The 7,408-nt window shown below is 49.4% G+C and overlaps 1 long non-coding RNA gene across 1 annotated transcript; it reads left to right on the top strand.

The window, feature by feature from the left end:
• Positions 1-1,050: 1,050 nt before the first annotated feature.
• LOC102024130 lies at positions 1,051-5,703 on the top strand. The gene is made up of 3 exons (XR_261063.2): positions 1,051-1,104; positions 4,234-4,393; positions 5,629-5,703. It is a non-coding gene; the product is annotated as an uncharacterized LOC102024130 (long non-coding RNA).
• Positions 5,704-7,408: the final 1,705 nt, after the last annotated feature.

Raw genomic sequence — 7,408 nt, 5'->3', positions numbered from 1 at the left:
TTTTGTCTACCTTTCCCACATTGAGAACCTGGCCTCATAGTTCTAGCTATTTTGGTCACCAGCATTTATCACTTTTTCATGTGCCTAAAGATTATCTCATACTATATTCCTGTAACATTGGCCAACCAAGAGGAACAAAATCAAATTCAGTTGAAGATGGCGATATGAGTGGACAAGAGACTAGAGAAGAAAAAGCACAGCATGAGCTGGAGTAAAACACTAGTCACCCTCCTAGCTCCATCACTCATAGGCTGGGCCACCTGGGAAATAGCCTTTCTATTGGAAGTCTTAGTTTTCTTGTTTTGTTAACAACAGTATTGAATCTGTGAGGTCTCTACTGTAGTTTTGGATTTTTCTGTGATCCAGGGTCTGCTGTGGAAAAGATAAGCGGAGGTGCAGCTCAGATTTTTGGTTAAAAAAGAAAGTTGGATGGTCATACTAGCTTGAGAAGGTCTCTAACGTCAGGTGAGAGTCAGTTTTGCAAACATGCAAGATATGCTGAAGACTTGGCTGAGAAAGGGGGAGAGGACCACAAGGGAGGCACAGGAGAATTGGATGAAAGATGGAGAAAGACAGAAAATAGGAAAATATGCAAGAGAAGGGGAGTGAGAGGGAAAAGGAATGAGTGTAGATAAGATGCTAAAGAATTGAAGGCAGGCAAGGGAAGGGCCCACGACTTCTGGTGTGGAAATGGACTGAAATGAGCTGGAATGACACCTGTATATAGAGGAATGTGAATCAGGAAGGGTGTCATTCCTTCTGACTACTGTCTGAGGTGACACAGAGAAGCACCAAAGATCTGACATACCCTCCTAATGGCTGCTGCCCACGCACATCGCCAATCCACCCTGAGTGTGCAGCAGGGAAATACTGATGCAGTGACATTCGGGCCCCACTAGGCGGCTGCGGGCCTCCTCTGAACTCCAGACTGAAAGGATTCCAGCCTATGTAACCAGAGACTATTTCCTATTTTCTTTGTTCCCTGGAGAAGATGGAATGGAATTGTGATGAAAGAGACTCTAAGTAGAATAAAGGGAACACACACGCAGGCTTCGTGGAAACAGTTGCTGTGTGGAAGACTGTAACCACCACAGAGGGGCTGAGGTTGGTCACCAGCATTTACCTGAAAGCCGTGGATGGGGTTGGAGGGTGATTATAAGCCTAGGGCTTGGGTCTATCTTTGGTTAGGGTTAGATTCAATGAATATTCCGTGTTAGGATCAATTGTGAGGTCAAGGTCAAGGTTTTGGTTTAGGGCAGGGCTAGAGTTATTCTTGTAGCTGGGAAACAGAATAACTAAAATACCATGTAAAAATGAATCCGTAATAATTTGAGCTATTCTCTAAGGGAAAACTTCGCAGTGATTCTCTAGAGAGGGTGAGCTTCTAGCATGACTTTGAAGGGGCAACCTGACAAGATAGCGTGAGGGTCTGAGGAGCTCGAGAGAATGGCTGGACGGAGTGAAACGTAAGAACAGTGAAAGAGTGTAAGAACAGCAAAGTCCCCAAACTATGGCACTTCTCATCAAGGACCAGTTTATCACCAGATGCAAGGTGATACCCTCCAGGGTGAAGGGGCAGATGGGAGACACCTGAGCTCCCAGGCTTTTTTGGAAGAGGACTCTCACTGGGTCTGGCCAAGGACACTTCTCCACACATTCCTGGCCCTGAGTGTCCCAGCCCTGTCTGCTCTTGGGACTGCCAGGGCAGGGGCTGGCGCCAGGCGGGGTGAACATGACCTGGAAATAGGGAGCGGCTGTGGAAACAATGCGCATCTGGCACACACCCACCAGCCACTCCCAAGCTGCACATGGGCTGGGCCATCCCTGAGGAAACTGGAGCCTTGGGACAAGGGGGCACAAGGAGCCTTTTCAACCCAGAGCCACCTTCTTCAGGAGGCCTCACCTAGTGTGGTCACCCAACCTGATACCTGCTGGAGACCCAGCTCCATCAAATGTGTGGTTTAGCTCTTTTTAGTGTGGTCTGTGGTATGAGTTGTTGCTCTGTCTTCTCAAATAATAGCCACTAAAAAGCATCGCGCTTACCGCTGACCTGTTCCTTGTATACTCCTGCACCTTCCAGCAGTTTCAGACCTCCAGGAGGGGATGGCTTCACCTCCCAATCACAGGTTCTTTAAAGATGGTCTTCCTTAGTTAGCATGTCACTTTCTGAGAGGCTCTTTCCCATTAATATGAGGAAGGGGCTTCCTGAGAAAATGCCTCCCCTAGAAATCTGGTAGTTCCCAAGGAAAAACCACACTTTCCATCAGTCTAAGGGCTGATCAGGAAATATTCTTCTTCTTATTCAGTGGGCCCCTGAGGGGAGCCCTCTTCAGAATAGGGCTCCCAAAGGTTCCCAAAGTGATGAGAGTCTTCTGAGGATCATCACCCTCAGCAGACTGGGCAACTTCTGCAAAATCCTGGACAAGAACAGTCAAGCAAAGTGGAGGTGCCAACCGAAGTCTGAGGCAGGCTTAAGCTGATGATTGTGATAGGCCTTCAGTTCACGCCCACGCAGATTTTAAAAAGAAGTGATGACAGACACAATAGTGTGTAGCTGGTTATTACGGGAGCTGTGATACCTGCTGGTGGTGGCGGTGACTGCGATGGTCTGAAGGTAGTGATGATGATGGTACGGGTGATGGCAATTTTGCTGTTGGTAGTGGTAGTAATGGGACCAGATTACAGTGATGGTGGAAGCAGAGCAACGATGGTGGTGTAGAGAGCCAGAGAGATGATTTTGATGGTGGTCATTGCTGAGGGAAGGACACAGTGGTGGATGAGGTGGTGATGGAAGTGCTGCATGCTACATATGCATCACCTGCTAGAGAACTGTCTTAAGAGGAAGGGTCCTGGGGTAAAGGGAGCAGAGAGCTGGGAGAAGAAGGAGATACTTACTCGCAATAGCTCGAGGGAGGATCTAAACTGCAGTCATAGAAACATAAGCAAAGTGGTTCAAGTTAGATCCAAACCTGTGACACCAATTACAGAATCCAAAGCTGTGGAACTTGTGTATCTCAAGAAGTGAGTGAGGGACAAACCATGCAGAGGCTATGAGGGGAAAGACTTGCTTTTACAGAGGCCCTGGCAAGGATGGGTCTGACGGTGTTGACACAGAATAGGAAAGAAGATGGAGACCTCAGCTTACATGTCCCCAGAAAGGCCTGGGGAAGCTGGAGTCTCCTGGTCTGGATAGGGAAGAGCTGATGGTATACCCATGAGCATCTCTCATCCTTTGAGCTTTGTTTCCAGTTTGGGAGTGGGTCCAGCTGAGTGTAGTAATGCATGCCTATAATCCCAGCACTCGGGAGGTTGAGATAGGAGGATCCTTGTGAGTCTAAGCCTAGCCTGAACTTCATAGCAAAACCCTGTTTTAAAGAAACCAAAAACAAACAGATCCAGTTTTGGGGTTGAGGGCACATAGTAGGGCTGTAGATGGATGTCAGAATCAGCAGGTGAATGTTAAAAATGCAAACACATCTCTTCACCACATATCCTGGGGATTCTGATTCAGCTTGTCCAGGGTGAGGCCTGCACATTGGTATTTTTAATAGGCTCCCAGGGTGATTTTGATATAAAAATATTTCTCTCCCCCTTCATTTTCTCACACATAAACACCAAGATGACCAGATACTATATTCAGCAGCCCCATCTCTGCCCTTGTGCCTGGGGTATTTATAGTAGAAGGCAGTAATATATCCTCATCATCACATCCTTACCTGCCCCACCCAAAGGGTCACGGGGACTGCAGGTGATCGGGTGATTTGAGGGCCTAGAAGTGGGGCCCAGCGTGTAGCAGGAGCATAGCATTGCCGTTTCCCAACAGAGGTCTGATGCCAGCTCCAGAGAGGGAAGGGGAGGTGTTGGTGCCCAGGACTTTCTACCCAGATGTGACTCCACCCTGACCTTGAGGGGTGGCTTGAGGGGTGGCTTGAGGGGACCTTGCAGAGAGCAGGCTAGTGGAGGACATGGGGAGTGCTGAGTGAGTCCGAGAAGGAAGAGAAGACTGAACTGATGATGATGATGAGGTGCTATCTGGAAACAGGCGCAGTCTGTCATGCAGTTGCAGGGGCTGTGTTTTAGGTTTCTGGGGCTCTCTGCATGACTCTCCTAGAGAATCCCACCCTTTTTTGTACACCAGTAGCCACCCTTTGCATCCATGAAGCACACCCCAGGACCCCAAAGAACTCAGAGTCTTCTTTGCTGGGCTCACAGCCTGTGTTCTTGGTGTTTCAGATTAGATGACCCAGCTTGGATTGCTTTTCTGTAGCGCCTTCCCAGCTGGCTCTGCTGCAGCAGCTTTGCAAACTCCTGGACTGCAACTGAAAGACTTCATCTTTCTCTGGCCCTTGGCCCCCAGCATGCCATATTAAGCCTGAAGGCTATGCAAGGCTGGGTAAGCAACCAGTGGGAACTCAGGGCCCTTGGATTCTGGCCTGGTTTGACCACTTTCCTGGCTGCTATGGACCTAATCCCAAAGGAAGGACATGAGGATAACTTACTTCTGCCTTCTCTCCATCCCTCTGGAAAGCCTGTGTCCCTACTTCTAACCTAGAGCCCACCTGCAACAGAAAGCCCTCTCCCCAGCACCTAGCACAGCTCAGACTACAGGACAAGGAGGGGACCACAGGCCCCTCTCAGATGCTGACAGTCCTGTTCACACTCCTCAAGGTTCAGCAAGGAGGTCACCTCAGGACACAGGCCATGTGAACAAGGACGAGGGTTGGCAAGTCAGATTGAGGCAGTGGCTTGGGCTGATCAAAGTAACCTTACTGAAGGGGGAGGAGAGTGAGAAAGCCTCTGGGAATGGGGCCCAAGGACAGAAATGGTTTGCTTTGAAGATGGAGGCCCTGAAGTGAAGGAAGGGGGGTGCCAGTGGCAGAGGTGTGGGCTGAGGGTGAATTGGGAGGCTGGCTGGTCCTCCTAAGGGCAGGTGTGGGAGGCTCAGGGGCCCAAGAGATTTCTGGGCCTCAGGTGTGGGGGAGGAGAGGGAGGGTTGGATGAGGACGAAAAACAGCCAGGATACCCATAGGATTTTTCAAGCTTCTCCAGAACAGCAGATCTTTAGGTCAATGGCCCCACAGGCAGCTGGGGTGAGGCAAGAGCAGGTGTTTCACATGAGAGCAAGAAGCATCTAGAAGTCTCCACCCGCCCAGCCAGGAGACTCAGCTCGAGTCTAAGGGACTTCTTACCTTCTAAGACCTCAGCTCCACAGGTCCTATCCACTGCTGCACAGGACACTGGTGTGTGTATGTGTGCGTATGCATGTGCATATGTGTGTGTGCATGCATGCATGTGTGTGTGTACTTAGGAATGAAAGGTGTTGATTGTGGGGAGGGAAGAGAGTCATCCCCTGCCTGCTGCCCAGTGGGAAGAGAATGGTGCTGGTAGATACATCTTCATTCTAACTAGGAGGTGAGTGAGGATGCCTCTGAAACACTGTTCCATGAGCAGCTTGTATCTAGGCAGAGACACTAAGGTCGAGTCAGAGGCCTTTACCCTGTGGTATGTGAGCTATGTGAAAGCTGATGTCTCCCAGGAAGCCTGACCTATTCTTCCCCTGCCCTGGGAGCCTGCATAGGGTTCATCCAGTTCAGTCAGTGGCATTTCTCACTCTTCCTTCCCTCTCAGGATGTCTTCTCCCAGCTGGAGATGTCCCTGCATGAAGGTGGCACTCAGGGTAATAAAAACATATGTCCACACAAAGTTGTGCAAACTCTCATACACAAATGTTGAGCAACTTTATCTGCAATACTCACAAACTGGAAATAACCCAAGTATCCATCAACGTGCTTGGATAAACACATCCTGGTATATCCCTGCAATGGAACACTAGTCAGCAATTAAAAGGCATGAACTACTGATTCATGCAACAGCTTGGATGAAACTCAGAATAATTATGCTGAGTGAAAGAAACCAGGCCCAAAAACAGTACATGATGTATGATTCCATTCATATAAAAGTTCTAAAAACACAAGCTAATCCAAGATGATAGAAAGCAGAAAAGGGGACAGAGAGGGGGCTAGGAGATGTTGGAGGAAGGGACTACCAATGGGGGCATTTTTGGAGGGGACAGATATGACCATCATCTTCATTGTGGTGATGGTCACACAGGTATGCATCATTTGTGCCATGATTGAGCTCTACCTTGAGTAGATGTCACTCATTATATTTCAGTTATATCTTAATAGAGCTGCACCCCAAAAAGGTGGTAGTGTCCATCATGAGGATGGTGACCGTCGAGGATGATGATAAAGCTGAAGGAAAACTTGAGGGCAGGCCAACCTCAGGCATGAATGAGGCCATTGTTGACTAACAAGGGTTTAATATTTGCCTTTCCTTGTAAACTGTGGGGATGGAAAAGACCTCTGTCCCTAGAACCCTGCACAGTGTTCACATCACAGCAGGTTGGAAATGAATAGTTCATAGGGTCATCTTGGTGGTGACAGCAGTGTGATAAGTACTACAATGTAGAAACCCAGAGAGGCTAGTGGGGCACGGATGAATATCACTGCCTTGCAAGTCTAGTGGTCAAGCAGTACAAGAGAGCTTCTTGGAGAAGTCATGTCTAGACTGACACTGACAGGTAAGTGGGGGATAGATAGGCAAAGCAGGCTGGTCTGGGAAGGAGCATCCTGATGTAGGGACAATTTTGCTGTGGCTACAAATTTTAAGGATCCCCTACTGCTCAGTTCTCCCAGATTGACATTGGAAGCTCCTGGTGGTATCCTGCAGGTTTGCTTCATCTGTGAGCAACTCCTGGAAAGAGGACACAGTTAGACGGGACCTGAAAGCCTCCTGCTGTCTCGAGCCCTGGGCCCTTCTCTCTCTGCGGCCCCACTTCAGCTTTGGTCTAGGAGAATACCTGAGCTGGGAGGGATTGGGGAACTTACTGAAAAACTCACTGGAACTTACTCAAAGTCTCTGCCATCTCAAGTGTGTCTCTGGCACAAGAGTCATGTGCCTGCCCTGGTTCTAGCCAATCAAAAGTAGGGACAATGATGCACAGATATATGGAGATATCTCCAACCCCCGCCTGTCGCCCCCCTCACTGAAGACAGAGTTTGTGACTTTGAGAGGGCTGAAAGGTGGGCTTTCTCCCGGGCTGTGTTTGGAGTACCCCCTCAAACTTCTGCCCTGCAATGCTTGGGTATGAAGCAAGAGCGGAGAAGTAAACAAGGCTGATGGTGAGGCTGGAGATGTTGTTTCTGGAGAGAGGTCAGCCAGAAGACCTGAGCTGGCCCTGCTGGTCCCTGGGGACAACAGGAATGAAGCGGGAAGGATGCAGACTGTGCTAGGCTCTTCCTGACAGGGCAGACAAGCTGTGCTTCCCACACATGGGGTGGCCTTGGGCGGCATAGCCAAACCTGCCTGTGGGCTTGGGGTGAGCCAGAGTGGTGGCCCCTGATCT

This window comes from Chinchilla lanigera, unplaced genomic scaffold (assembly GCF_000276665.1).
Source record: "Chinchilla lanigera isolate Chin_1 unplaced genomic scaffold, ChiLan1.0 scaffold00023, whole genome shotgun sequence".
NCBI lineage: Eukaryota > Metazoa > Chordata > Mammalia > Rodentia > Chinchillidae > Chinchilla > Chinchilla lanigera.
This window is presented reverse-complemented; position numbering and strand designations above follow the sequence as displayed.